Source organism: Meriones unguiculatus, chromosome 19, assembly GCF_030254825.1.
Source record: "Meriones unguiculatus strain TT.TT164.6M chromosome 19, Bangor_MerUng_6.1, whole genome shotgun sequence".
Lineage (NCBI taxonomy): Eukaryota > Metazoa > Chordata > Mammalia > Rodentia > Muridae > Meriones > Meriones unguiculatus.
Window position 1 is genome coordinate 37,721,094 of NC_083366.1, and position 15,275 is coordinate 37,736,368.

A 15,275-nucleotide genomic window follows, 5' to 3' on the forward strand; every position below is an offset into this window, starting at 1 on the left:
AGAGCTGGAGGTGGTTGGTTTCTATGATGGTCTCTGGTCCCTGCATTCCTTATTTCTAGTTTACATACACATTGGTATGGCATGGCTGGATCTGAAGTGGATGGCATATGGCTTTTTGTTGCTTGAACTGCCACAGAAGAAAATGTTATTGGCATAGAATGCCAGGTTTCCATTTCGTGAATCACAGAGCGTGGAATTCTGTCCAAAGGCTTTCTGGCTGCAATGTGCCCTTAAAGCAGGAGGGAGTAAATGCTGTCTATCTTCCAGGTGTGCTGATCCCATGTAGATAATTTATCATGATGAAAAATCTGCTTGAAATGGACATACCAGGGACCTCAGGTGTGGTAGAAAGGCTGTGTGGCTTGTTTTATTATGGTCACTGAGTATGCAGGATGTTTGCCCCCAAGCCTTCGCTGAATGGACAGCAGCAAGGTATGGTTGCTTTCTAAGTTTTCAGATAAATAGAAGTTTACTTGTGCATGTACCAGAAAAAGAAGGAGCAAAAGATGCCTATGTTTAGGGGATGCAGTTTGCCATAATGCTGTATTGCTGGAGTTTTCAAATTATAAAACAATTCACAACAGAGCTAGCTGATGCCTGAGACCTAATGCAGGCTGTCACCCACACACTCAGCCTTTGTCTCCTCTCCCACCTATTCTCTTACTAAGGCTCCGAGAGAAATTTGAAGATTTCCCAGAGGATCACAAAGAACCCTGTGAAACTGCCTTATACTTGATGATTTGAAAAATTCTTCCTTTTACTTTTGAGATTATATAATTACAACATCTTGCCCTTCCTTATCCTCCCTCCAAACTCTCCCATATGTCTCTCCTTGCCCTCTTTCTAATTCATGCCCTCTTTTTTCATTAATTGCTTTACACACACACATGCACTCCTAAATACTTTTTTTTTTAAAAAAAAAAAAAAAACCACCACCCTGCCAAGTGTGTATTTATGTATTCAGAACACAGCAATGTGGAATGATTCAACTTTGTAGTTGGGTGTCACATACGAGAAGAGATGGCTAACCTCCAGACTGACCACTGATTCCCATCAGTCTTCCTGAGTTTTCTGCAGCACCCCTTCCTCTTCCACATATCCTGTTCTATGATCAGGGTAACTGATTGAATAAATTACCATGACTCTGAGTACTGACTCTGAGACCATTGAATGGGGTTCAGTCCTAACTTCACTATTTCCTTTTTGGGTGATTAACCTGTCTTGTTATTTGTCTCTTCGTCTGTCAAATATGAACCTTAATAGAAGAGCCGTTGAGTGTTAAATGAGCCAATGGAGATTGAAGCACCTGAAATAGCCAGTATTCAACCATTTTTGAAATGCAAAATTAGCCAATTCTCTCTGGCTCATTCTAATGTGTGTAAAGCACTGTCTTCTGGAAGTGTAAGCGTCCCAGAGGAAGCATAGGAAAGCATGGGCTCTGCCCCAGCTCTCTTTGTAGTTGTCCATCCAAACTTACCCCTATCTTCCAGGTGGAGCTTGTGTTCCTAGACACTTGCACAGCTAGTTCTTCTGTGCTATCAGTTCTAGCCCTCTTGACCAGCTCTATGACACTGCTCTGCTAGTTATCAGTTGTAATCATTACAGCATCAATCTCCTCCTCTTGGAGCAATATAAATGCACTGAAGCCCCCACTTACATTTGCATCACTCCAAGCCAGGCATCCTCAAAGGGCTACCTTCGTCCACCTTCTTTCCTTTCCACTCATCAGTCTACCGAAAACTCCAACCTATACCCACTAAAAATACATCACAGCAGAGGAGGAGAAATGTGGCTAAAAAATATATATTGCTGGCACTTGAAAATCCTTTCAGTCACAAAATCTACTGGTTTTGACAAATGCACAGAGCCCTCTGATGAACAGGTCCAGATTTCAGACTTTTCATTTGCTTCTTTGCAGCACTTTGACCCCACTGGGTTCTTGTTTTTCCTTATGAAGACTTGTCTTGTGGTAGTTTGCAAAGTGCACCTGTGCACAAAGGATCCACAGAACACAGTACATACTCATGCAGGGATCAGCCCACATTGAGGAAAGTTACACGTAGGACATAAAATAGTTATTGTTACTTCATTTACTAGTGTAATTTTTAGAAAAAGAAAGAAAGATAAGCAAAACCATGGCTACACTGAAAATAGGAGCATGGCTTGAATAGCATGAATTTAACAGTGAAGAACCTCTTTTGTCACAAAAGGTATGCTATGCTGTTGCTTAACTTTTCCAGAGAAAATATAAACAAATGGCCAATCACCCAAAAGTGGGCCACCAACAACAGACCAGAGAAATGATTGTACTCAAGTCAAGCTTTGCAAAGCAATGAGTTTAATTGGGGTTTCCTATAGGAAAATGGGTGACAAGTACCTACAGAAGTATGATTGATTTATATGCAAACCATCAAAGAAAAGTCTTTTATTCCCAGCAACTTTTAACTACATAGATATCCCCCAAGGGGGATGGGGCTTTGTGGCTCCTCCCCCAACTCTATTACAGAAACAATCTGTTCAGTGGTCTGTGGGTGGAATGTAAGCAATGGATGATGCTAAGAGCTCTGGAGGGCCATCCTATGCCCAGAGAACAGTGGTCCCCAGCACATGCTTTCTAAGATAAACATGGGATTGGTATTACTTCTTCTAAATGTAAGATTGGAATGATGTTCTGATAAAAAGATAGACATAAAAAAATCATAAAATAAACCTCACATCACCATGCTTATTTTCACCTCCCCTGTACCTTCGTCCTAAATATGTAGCCAAGTCATCCCAGACCTTACACAGTACTTTCCAACCTTGTTCCTCTGCTGAGGTCTTTTTCAGTCCCCATCTGTCCCTGTGCTGACAAATCCTTCGAGAGAGAATGCTGTTTACAGCCTCTCATTCTTGTGGTGTTCTACTGTCATTCATGTCCTCCTGCTGTGGATGCTTGTCTAGAGCAGCAGTCAGGTCCTGACTGCTCCTCACCCCAGAGCTGGTTCCATCCCATTGCCTTAAAGCATTGCTGCCCGACCTCTGTGGTCCTGGGGTCCATGGCATGTTAAATTCAGGCAATGCTGCCAATGTCCCTCTGTGACCTCTTTGGCATAAGCATTCCCTAACTATCTTTTTCTTCTTGTTCTATTTTTGTATGATGCTCTACTCTCCACTAAAAATTCCTTGACTTTAACCATCACAGAAGACAAATTGAAGTCCCCTGAACTCCATTTTGCATGGCTGGTCCACAGACCCTTCAATCTGGATAACTCTAAAGTGAGTCTTGTCATTTTTATCCTCCTCACAGCTGGCTTTCAGTGTTTTCTAACTCTTAAAAGTTCCTCAGTGATCTACCCATCTCCTTGACCTCAGACCCTGGATTTATCTGACTTTCTTACTTTTTATTGGGTCTCTCAATCTCACCAGCCCACCATTATCTGAAAGGGGACATTTGCCACCTGGTGCTGGGACTCTGCAGACTCTTCCACGCCTTCTGCAGACTGTATTTGCCTTTTATTGTTTCATGGATCTGGACTTGGACCATCCATAAACTATCTCGTCCTTGGGTTCAAGAAGCACCTTTTAAAAACACAGTTTGTGGCATGATCTCTCCATATTTTGTAGGCTAGAGAAATGGCTCAGAGGTTAAAAGCACTTGGTTTTCTTGTAGAGGATCCAGGTTCTATACCCAGTACCCACATGGTGGCTCACAGCCATCTGTCACTTCAATTCCAGGGGATTTGACACCCTGCTCTGACTTTCACAGGCACCAGACAAATGTCACACACATGCATGTAGTCAACACACACTCACACTAGAATACATCCCCAAACACTTCAGTTCCTTATTCTTGCAACATAATAAGACAATCTGTCCCAAACAAGGTGCCTGTCACACCCAACCACACAGTCCCTGCTAGCTCATAACTTGTCATCTTTATTATTGCTTAGGCATGCTTTGCTCCTCCAAATCTCTGCCCTTGTCCATGCTGTCAAAACCCTGTCAATCCTTTCTTTGATGCTTGCTCTTCCAGTTCTGCGGGTTCTTCCCTTGGGGCCAGAGTGGCTGTTCCTGCTGATGCACATGTCATTTTTGTCCTAGTGTATGGACCAAAGCCCTTGAACATGGTAACCAAGGGACTCTCCTTACTAGGCTACATCCATAGTCCATCTTTATTTTTCATTTGAATGTCTCACTAAGTTTCCCTGATTTGCCTTTAACTCACTGTAAGCCAGGAGGCCTTGAACTTTCTTTCAGTTCTCCTCCCTTAGTCTCCCCAGGAGCTAGCATAGCATCTGGTCTTCTAGGCTGCTCCTTTTTTTTTTTTTTTTTTTTTTTTTTTTTTTGTTCCCTGTCTTACTGCACTGAACACGAAGCTGTAGGCTGGACTTTTGTCTTCACTTCAGAGGAAGATCTCAGATCTTGTCACTTTCTGCCCTACCTCTGCTGTAGAATTCCAGAAGTGAAGAAAGCACAGTCTGAGGTTGGGCACACTCTCTAGCCTCTCTCTCTGCCCTCTTCTTCTGGACTCTACTCTTGAGAAGCAGTTCTTGCTCTTGTATCCCAGGAAACATAACAAAATAAAATTAAAGTAATTATAGACATTCAGCAGGTATTGACTAAGTTGGATGAAATTGAAGTTGATGAGGAAAGGAGCTTAAGAATGCTTCTATTTTCAATAAACTGAAAATGTTTCCAAAGGTTAAAAACACAATTTAGAGCACACTTTGCAGCCTTGGAGCAGCAAGAGAAGGAAAAAAATAGGACTGAAAGGTCTGACTCTTAATGGTGATGATGGCTTCGAAGACCAAGAGATAAAAACAAATTAAGGTATTTCTGGAAGAAAAGACAAAGAAAAAAAATTTCCCCGCCGTAAAAAGCACCTCTAGATTTTCATTTGGGCAAGCTTCTGCCTGACAAAAGCGTTTTGATTATCCACTCTGACCTGTGCCCTGCACAGAGTCTGGAGGGTGGCGCACTCAACAAACATATCCACACCCTGCATACTGTGTGACCGAGAGGCCGGCTTTCTAGAATACTGCCCCTGAAAAGGGAAAAAGAGTTGCTGTTCTTGGCAAACCTTTAAGGGCCATGGGTAGCCCCTTGGTGTATGTGTTGCCAGAAACCTTGACATTTCACTAAACTTGTTAAAAAGAAAAATCTCTTGGGCCAGGTTTTTGTTGGGAAATTCACAAGCAACTGATGGTCTCCATCACAAAGCCATTTCAGACAAAACAGGTCTTGAGAATTGGAGAGTCATGTATATGGTGGGGGGGGGTGGTAAGGGAACAAAGGTATCACAAAGTTGTTCGTTCCATTATGACTTGTAGGAAAAAAAATTACCCTATTCAGCAATAAGTATATGAAAATAACATGAATAAACACACCTATTTTAGAATATTTTTATCATTCCAGAGTATTTGTAACTATTCTTACTATTTGTGAGGAATATAGGCAGTAGGATGCAAAATTATGTCTCAACTAATGAAAAAATACCAAAGGTTAGATGATTTTAACATTGGTTTTTCCACATTGTATTTATTTTTAGGTTTATCCTCAAGATCTGCACATTCCACAGAATGCTCATAGAATCATTCTGTGAGGGAATCATTCTGAAGACTCAAATCAAAAAGGATTTGATTCTGTGGGTGCCAAACTGTTACACGTTTCAGCTGTGGTCTAATGAGTGGCACAACAAATCTTAGAGAGTTTCTTGATCTTGGCCTTCCTTGTTAACATTTGTTCGAAACTGATTGATACTAAAATCAGAAGTCAGTCGTCTGAGCCTGGATTCAAAGGAGACTCACTAATGGGAAGGAAGTGGTGGGCAGTTGTGCAAAGCTTGGAGGAAAAGGCACTGGTGGGTTTCCGCCCTGGGGGGTGGGTAGGAGTGCGTTCCAGCACACTTTCCTCTAGCTCAGGCTAGAGTGCAGCAGTGAGAGGAGGAAGTCACCAGAACGCTCTTAGAGGCCCTCATCTCCTAAGTGTCCATGATGCTGGGGAGAACAACAGAGTACCTGGAAATCTCCCATATTGTGCTTGAAGCATCCTCTGCCAGGCACCTAGAGGTGTTCCTGGGGGGTGGGGGGGTGGGTAGCAAAGTCTGAGAGGGGTTGGGGAAGGATGAAATATAATGGGATACATGAGGAAAAATTTAATGAATAGAACTTTATTAACGTGCAGATACCAACTGTATTAGTTTAGTAAACAGACACCTTACTGAAATTTCAAACTGAAATTTTTGTTGAAATGTATTTTTTTTTCAGTGTGTTTCCTAAAGAGCCTAGATGTCTAGTATAAAATAGATTCTACAACAGCAAAAGGAAGAAGAGCATTTATCCATGATTCAACAGTGGTGATTATTTGAGCTATTTGCTCCGTAATTCTCATGCCTGTCATGTACTAGTAGAACCGTGGATGGGCTATTTGGAACCCATGTTTCATATTCTCCCTGGGATGATTTGATAGAGGCAGATGGGCATTTTTGCATGGCATATTAGTGGATTATTTATTGCCTTTGGGGCCAATTTTTATTTGTATTATCAACTTAATAACTACTTTCTGAAGTTAGAAACATAAATATTCAAGTGAATAGCAAAGTAATAAAACCAGATTGTGTTTTATCTGAATCCAGTTTCTGTACAGTTGAGGTGGTTGTAGAACCTGTTCCCTGTAAGAAGAGTCTGGGGTAACGACTCCATAGGATTTGTTCAGGGGTCATGGTGCACAGGTGCGTTTAACTGAAAGTGGAATGAGGGCCAATTTGAAGCCATATGGTCATTTTAAGCAAAGAAGAATTGGGCTTGAAAACAACCCAGCCCATCCTTGTGAGAGCAGCAGTGCCTCCCCATAAAGCTTACTGTTGGAATTGCATGTCGAGGGTGTCAATTGTTACTGCCACTGCTCAACAGACAAACAGCCTCTTCTACATTTCACACACGACCTCATTGATTCTGGCTTCCTAACTCTTTCCTGCATGCTGCACTAGTCTTTACTGGCTTGGTCGGGAGAAAGGCTACTTGCTTGTTCCAACTTCTTGTTCCTCTGTGACTTAGCACTATTCACCAACCGCTCTTGCCTTAGCTTACCCTCCTCTGATACAGTGATGGGAGATCAGGATGCGTAAGCAATCTGGCCTGTTTAACTGCCAGATGTATCTGTCAATCGGAAGCAGCTAAGCAGCGGAAGCAGTAGCCTCTAGTGCTTAAGCATTTGATGAAACAGAGTAGACAAGATTTCATCTCTAATATTTTGGGTGAAATTAGTCTTCAGAATGAGAATATCTAAAACTAGTGTTTTCTTCCTCCAAAGATGGAATTTATTTTATGTGATAGTGCTATGTTTTAGGTTAGGAAAGGTAGACTTCCACAAAGGCCAGAAAACTGGTAAGGGTGTGGTGAGAACCCCAAGATCCTCTTTTCACAATAGCACAGAAGATGTGTGCATTTTTGCACCATTGATAAAGTATCCTACTGTTGACCCAGTAGCTTTTTGCCATATAGTGCCATTGACACGCTTGGCAACATTGAACTGAGAATTTGGGCATTTTCATTTTTTCCTTTTGGCGTGATTCCCTTCAGCATTCAATTCTGGGACACATTTCCCTAGCATATTTGGAAAACTTGAATTGGCAAGATTCTGAGCTCTGAATTTTCCCAGATTACCTTTCCAAGCCACTCAGGATTGTAAAAAGAGAGGGCAGGCCTTCCCTTCCTCTCTCCCATGGTGCTCAGGTCAGCCCATTTTATTTTGTCAAGTCTGCCTCTGAAGTCCCATTACTGCATTTTATCCCTGTGAGGGAAAATCCCCTGCCATTTTGGAAGAGGAATGAAGGAATGTGCAGGTTGTTAAATGGGTTTCTATTTTGTGGATATGGTTTTATTTCAGAGAGCTTATAGTATTTGCCTACACTTTAGACCTTTTTTTTTTGTGGGAAGTATCATTATAAGCAAAGTCTGAAGAAATACTACCAGGTTAAAGGCTCATTTTGTATAACTTGGCCTTAGATGCCATGAGCGTGATCCTGCTCTAGCAGCTTGCTCTTGGAGTTCTGAGACCATGGGATGCCATCTCCTCAGACAGATTCATGAGTTTTTGTCCTGAGCATTCCCTACTACTAGATAGTAGCTGAAAACACAGTACTTAAGTGCATTGAACACCACTGTCTCCATTGGGAAATGAAGCTTGTGAAAAATGTGCACATTCATTTGTTGATAATTCTCTGTATCTACTGATACCTACCCCTGTCACAAGAGCTACTACTGGCCTGTAATGATACAGTGACACAGTATCAGGTTTTGTGTGTTCTGTTTATGATTGTCTTTCCCTGTAAGGAAGGAGAGGCCAAACAGCTGTGTATGGAATAATTCTAAGGGCTGTTACTGATCTTTTCCCCCTGAGGGTAAAAAGTTATTCTGATATGTTTACTTAAAATGTTGCATATTTCTGTATTTAAAATATATTATGTAAAGTAATCAGAGCTGATTTTACTACTCAGCCCTTGTCTCTGGAATGAGATAACCATGTGAACTGAGCCAGTAGTAACTACTGCTTTCACTCATTTGGTTTGAGTCTTCATTTCTGATCGCATAGCTTTATAAACATGATAAAGGCTCTAGTCAGCTTGGTTCTGTTTTAGAAGTGAAGTTGAGTGTGTTTGTGTGTGTATGTGTGTGTGTGTTTGTGTGTGTGTGTGTGTGTGTGTGCAGTGTTTGTGTGTGAAATGTGTATGCATATGGGCTATGTTTGTGGTGTATGTGTGTATGTGCTTAATGTAGCAACTATCAGTTTTTTTTGTAAATTTGGGTAGTCACTTTAGAAAGCATTCTGCAGCAGTTGCTATAGCTCTAAGGGGGAAAAAAAAAAGAACATGGTTTATTACCTAACAGAGCTTTTTTAGTTTGTAAAGTTTAAATTAATTACATCAGATTGGATGCATTGAACAAGTCGTGGTTTTGGAAAGAAATCAAATTTAGAATCTTCCTGGGAATATGCAGAAGTAGGTTCGTGGCAGTGCTCAGCCAGGGTAGAGCAGAGAACACGGGCTCAATGTGTAGCACAACTGGAAAGAGATATCTTGTGACCCACGAAGATACCTGGGGCCTGGAACTGTGACATGAAGCAGCAGTTCTGAGAATGTATGTATGCTCTTCTTACACCTCAGCTTAGAGGCAACTTTGAAGACCCAGGCAGCTATAGAGAGTATCCAAACCCGTGACCTAAGCAACAGAACTGCTGGACAGGACTCCACGGGAAGTCATGGAAGTGCCCTAGGTGACCGTTTCTTAGAAAGAACCCCTTTGGAAATATCAGTGAAACTGGTTGTTTCTCTACACTAGGTCTGTGATTAGGAAGGTTAGGCAAAGAGCCCATCTTGCTAGGCTTTGATCACATAAACAAGGACTGAAGCTTTAAAAGTATTAGCTGACTAACTTTGCATTTTGACTTAAAAATTAGTTTTGGGATGAAAATATTAACACGCAGTGACGCGTAGTGAAGTTACAGCGTGTCGCTGTCTGTGATACTTCAGGACCTAACAACCTTTGCAAATCCCCAAGCTTCTGCATAAACCTGTTCACTAGGGCAGTTGCATACCAGCACCGCAGCATGCAGGGGTGCTGGCCTCGACTGACTGTGAGTCACATGACACAATAGGAATCCGCCCTCTCTATGATAAAGTTCACCTTGTTTTTATAAGAGTGGGTTCTTGGAGATGGCCTGAAATAGTGACACAGACAGACACACAGACACACACACACACACACACCAACATTCAATCAAAATAATGCCGTTTTGCGTGGCATACACTGCAGACTAATTTGGGGCTTATCTTTTTCTCTGCGCAGTAATCGGCAAACTGAGTTGTTTCTAAGAATCCTCTAGAGTTCATTGGAATGTGTTCCGTGGAGTCCTGGTTTAGAGCAGGCAGTGGTACCCAGAATCTGCATTTTATCCATCTCTGATACAGATGGTTGACATGGAGCACACTTAGAAAACCTCAAATCCTTTAGTTCAAACAGCAGGTCTACCACTTAATGTTTTTGGAACTGTGGTGCACTTACTTAACCTCTGTAGACCTCATTTCATCCATCTACATCACAGGGGTGGTGCTGTGTTTGTCGTAAGGACTACACCTGGTTAATCCAGGGGAAATGCTTCAGATGTTTCCCAGAGTGTTTACTAAGCTTAGCCGTGCTATTCAGACCAAGGGAAGAAGTTAAGAATGTCCTAGATAGATTATTTGAATAATTGATAGTCTGTTAATGTATCATTGACCTCAACTGACGGATCTGTTGGCATTGATACCCTGGTAAGCAAGATGTCAGTTAATGGAGCACCACAACCGATTGTCACTGCATTGCTTACAGAATAAAACCTGATCTTTCACCTGATGTCTAGGGCTCTACTTGTCTCACGGGACTACACCATTCTCCCTATTCTTGCTCTGTTTCCTTCAAGTTTTCCCAGATGCCAAGCTCCTCGCACAAGCCCCGTGTGGATGTGCTCCACGTATCGAAGATACATTCCTCTTACTTTTAGGTTATTAACTTTGACGCCTACTTTGGATGTTGGCTCAGATAACACTGCTCCCAAGACGTGCTTTGTGATCTCACTGAGTCAGGCCCACTGTCTGTGCTCATTGCACTTATAGCTCAGATCTGTCCTGTACACCCACAGCTACACTTATCTGCTAGTCTGCTGTGCTCAAGGCCAAGAGCTGTAGGACAGGAGCCATGTCACTTGGTTGTATCACTAGCCTAACTTCCTGACACAGTAAATAGCTGCTAAAATATACCAAATTTTGTTTGATGGAGGATCTGGGTGAAATAACCTGTTTCTGCATAAATAAGTGAATATTTGGATGTTTTCAACAAGGTAAGAGGATAAGAGTAGGCCAGTGTCCTTAGAGTGGAGGAATCAGGAAGACTGATTATCAGAAAAACTGTACTGTCCACAGCCCCAGAAACTGAGAACCATGGAGGAAATTGCCAGTATTGGAGCTGGGTGTCTGACTAGCAGAGCTTGGTGACAGTGCACTCCTAAGTTCACAGTGACAGAAAGGACAAAGTGGAATTACAGGGTCCGTAGTCTTCAAAGCAAATCCAGTGTTGTGATCAGTAGGGCAGAGCTGAACTCCAGGGAATGGATGGTGTGGGCCTTGAGCCAGTTGTCACCTCATTTTAAGAATAAAGGGAGCGAATATCTTTGGGAATAGAGGACCTGAACTAAGCAGGTAAGTCACCTTGGCTGCCAGTGCTAGAGACATGCAATGAGCTATCTCAGTCTCAGCCCTGTCAAAAGCATGCTTTGTCTCATTAACCACAAAGATCTCATACTTGCGAAGAACTTTATGGAACAGACCGTCATTTTCCTTGAAGATGTGGTGATGCTGATACTGATAGCAGATCTGATGATATCTTAGTTTTTTTTTTTTTTTTTCATGCTTATCATTTTCTGTGTATGTAGACACGAATGTGAGAAATGGATGTCTTGGATTCCCCTAAGGAGCCTGACAGGGGCCATTCATGCAACCATTCATTGCTCAGTAGCGGCCCCTGCTGCTAAAGAGAAAAACAGCAGCACATACAGAGTCTGACATTAATTCTGATCATGCCATGCATGCAACCAGGAGAATTTAAAGCAAGCAGGAAGGGAAGAGATGGGAGGAATGAAAATGTGCTGAGAAAATTGAGGAAGGTCGCTGCTCGTGTCCGGGTTGCTTTGGTGAAATGCTAATGCAGGAAAGAGCTTAACCTAAAGATTTTGTGTTTACAAAATCCTCCTGATTCAGCCATCTCAATATTTAAAGGCTTACTAGGAACCACGGCAACGCTTTGTGAAAGACACCAGTGCAAACTTTTCTATGAGGTTTCCCGGGGCGATTAGGCAATGATTAGTTCTTAAAAGCACCACACCCGTTTCTTAGGTTAGAAGTTTCTATGGGTTTGAAGTCGGGGTGGAGACCGTCAGGGTTCATCTGCATGTTGAGTGGGACTCAGAGTGTGGATTCCCTCGCGGGACCCCTGCTGGGATGAATGCTCCCCCCTCTCTGTATGTGTTTCTGGGTGTGTGCGCATCCCTGGTGCACATGCTGTATTTTACAAAGCCAGGCATTTACGGAGCGTTCCTGCCTAGAAACTGTATGTGGAGAGAAGGTATGTTTTACAATCAAATAAAAGTAGAGGGGGCCAGAGATGAGACTGTAGTTGATTATGGGTCTGGTAGCAGATGTTCTACACAAATCCAACTCGCTGCAGCCAGTCTGTTTCCATGGCAACAGAATCAGTAATTATTGAGCCCTGGCACTCCCCCCACCCTCCTTCCCACCAAGGTGGAGGCTGATAAATGTGATCTATCTCCAGCACCTTCTTGTTCCTCTTCTTTCCCTCTTTTTCTTCGGTCCTTCGTGTGAAAAAGTAGAGACACCGAGGAGAACTAAAAAAGGGAGCTGTCTGTGTCTCGACAAAGATTGTAAGAAATTAAATTGCAAGTGATCTTTTTCCTTGCGATACTATCAGATCAGAGAAAAAGCTCTTCCCAGAAAAGCTGATGATCTCTGAAGATGCTAAATAAATGAGCAGGAGTTTCCCTGAAATGGAAGCTTCCTTTGATTGGCTGATCTTTCCACAACTCCTGCCAATCGGAGCACCCCTGGGCTTCAGCTCCATAAACATAAGCAAAGCTACATGCTTATTCTTCTGGACTTGGAGCGTATTCCATTCGAAGGTGTGCGGCGGGTGTCCGTTCACATGGCTCAACTGGAAACCTATTTCTTGAACAAGCTTCCCGGGGAGCCATCTGGTCTTCCAGCGCACTGTCCTACTGGAGCACGACTCTAAGTCATATCTGTGACAGCAGCTTAGAAGCAGCGCGTGTCATTGGGGAAGATGGACTTACGGAAGCTTGGTGAGTAAATCTTTGTCATACGCATCTGTGCACCGGTATTAGCAGGCTGAGATAGAATGTAGCTTTGTTCTATTGTCTGCCAAGAGAGCCGACTTGGAAGAACACCCAGGCAAGGGTTCCCATGATGTGAGAGACTGTTTCAAAAGGCTGCATGCTTTGTTCGCTTCTGGTCAGATTTGTAGTTGGTTGTATATTATATTTGCATGGTGGCAATCAAGTTAGGATTAGTGTGAGGTGTAGAGCTGTGTTCTGTCCCCCTGGGTGTTCTTTCATTTCGAAGAAAATGTGTTAAAAACTAAATTAGCAAGAATTAACCCTGTGCAGTGGTGAAAGGGAGAAAATGGTATGGGCACAGGGCTCGAAGCTGCCAGGTTGTGTAGATGGCATTTGCATTTAGAAGAGAGATGATATTAGAATGGTCTGTCACTCTTCAGACCCCTGGCCACAGAAGGAAGCATCTCTTCCTTGTGCACGGCTGTTCTCAGTTTCAGAAATGTGCAACCAGGCTAGGTCATGTCCTTGCCCTCTTTCAGGAAACCAGTGTCCAAATTGAAATGTGCTTTTTCAAATCAATTTCAAAGATGAGTTGAGATGCAGGCAGAAAGATTTTAGCAGCCAGAAAGCATGGTGTGAAAGGGCTCTGTGTTACACCTCTCCAATTCTCTGAAACCTAGGGGGTTTGCAAAGTTACGTTTAAGCATTGGCTCTGTGCCAGTGAGTGTTCTGAGCTACTGCTCTGCTCCTTGGGGTTTAATTTTCTGATGCTAGTGATGAAATTTGCAGTGCTCAGTAGCCACAGACAGACAAGAGAGCAGTACTGTGAATAAGCAGTACAGATCAGCACCGGGAGAGGAAAGGTCACTGCTTCTGCCGACCTCCTGGCTGCAAACTTAAAAATATACATGTCAAGAGGAAGCCCAGGCACAATGCAGAATTCCACAGAAGCGTGAGAGGGAAGGTGTTGCCTTCAGCTTGGTTGCAGAGAGTGGGGGATGAACTTGAGTTCCCATCTCTGTTGAAGATGTGTTTTCTTGTCTCTGATGTTTGTGGCTTTGTCACTGTTGTTTCTTATGAGAATATGATTTCCTATGTTATGTGAGGAAAGTGCTGTAGTATCCTTGGAATCGTCTGTGGGAGTGGGGGAAAAAGCATGATCATTGAATTTATAAAGAAAATCATATGAAACAGTGGTGTGTGGGAATGCATTGATTAGACCCTTAAAAAGAGTGTCCTTTTGCTTGAAGAGTGTAGCACTTCACGTGGATGTAAAATGGAATTTGCTGCATCCTAAGTAGGAATCTGATGAACTGATAAAGACACAAAGGAACTAGGAAGGCTCTGCCTGTCTGAGACTTGAGAGAGGGCTTTGGAACAGATAGATCTTCTACTCTGTCCATTAGGAAAGCAGACTGGTGCTCTGGTGGCCAGGGAGGATTTCCTGACTATGGGTGACAGCTCGCCAAGGACCTGGTCATTGAGCAGAGCAGTGACCCATTCCTTAGCTGATGTCCTCTCTAGGCATACAGGCCAGCCTCTGGTCCCAAGAGACTCCAGTTGGTCAGACGCGTCGAGTCTCCCATCTGATCAGATGTGCGTTTCTGTGTGTGAGTTAACTCTTACCAAAGCGTCTCACCCCTGCTACCCACTTGAATGCAGGCACAGGTTTGAGGAAGTCTGGTTTCTCATGGATACATATTCTGGAACATTCACCTTAGAGTGTTTTCTCCCTCCACCTTTTGCCCCTGCTCTCCCCCCAGTAATGTCACTCTACACGAGGGAAGTACTGGCACCTGTTGGCAAGAATGAGAGAAGAAAACAGCCTTTTATGGAAGAAGCAAAAATGTTTCAAAAAAAAAATCTCTAAAAGCATAATTCACAACCTATTTTTGGATCCTAGAACTCTTTACAAAAGCTACGAACTTCCTACCTGTCCCCCAAGACAATATATTTTGCCTAATTCTCTCACGTTTTGATAACAAACTGATTCTGGAGAGAAGATTCCTGTTCTGGGAAATAGCAAGTATTTTACACACAAAGTCCTCGTCAACTTTTTTCTTCACGTGTGAGAACTAACTACTACGACATCACCATCTTCTTACTGTCCATCAACCTTACTGGCGTTAGCAGTGAGACTGACTTCTGAATGAGGGTCTCAATACTGTCAGCCCACAGTGGTTTTCTGTCTCCTGAGCTCAGTGAAGGTTAACAAACCAGAGTTACGGGATTTGTGCTGCATTTGTGCACTCAGTGTTAGGGTAGGGGCTATACCTCGTGACTATTCTGTTCATTAAGAGAAAGCTGCTTTCCATCGCTTCTTCCTCCCGTTTGTAGAATATGGAATATCAGAAAGATAAAGGTAAAGGTAAAATACAGTAGATTTACTTGAT

At 42.8% G+C, this 15,275-nt stretch overlaps 1 protein-coding gene across 5 annotated transcripts in view; it reads left to right on the forward strand.

Moving 5' to 3' along the window:
- The window catches only part of Elmo1 (engulfment and cell motility 1), a 521,602-nt gene that overhangs the window by 380,250 nt on the left and 126,077 nt on the right, over positions 1 to 15,275 (forward strand). Inside the window, exon 1 of one of the 5 annotated variants that reach the window (XM_021655496.2) lies at positions 12,648 to 12,888. The exons of the other annotated variants lie outside the window; for them this stretch is intronic. The gene's annotated coding sequence lies outside the window, so the exon portion shown is untranslated. Of the gene's footprint in view, positions 1 to 12,647; positions 12,889 to 15,275 lie in introns of those variants that run through there. 5 annotated transcript variants of the gene reach the window in all.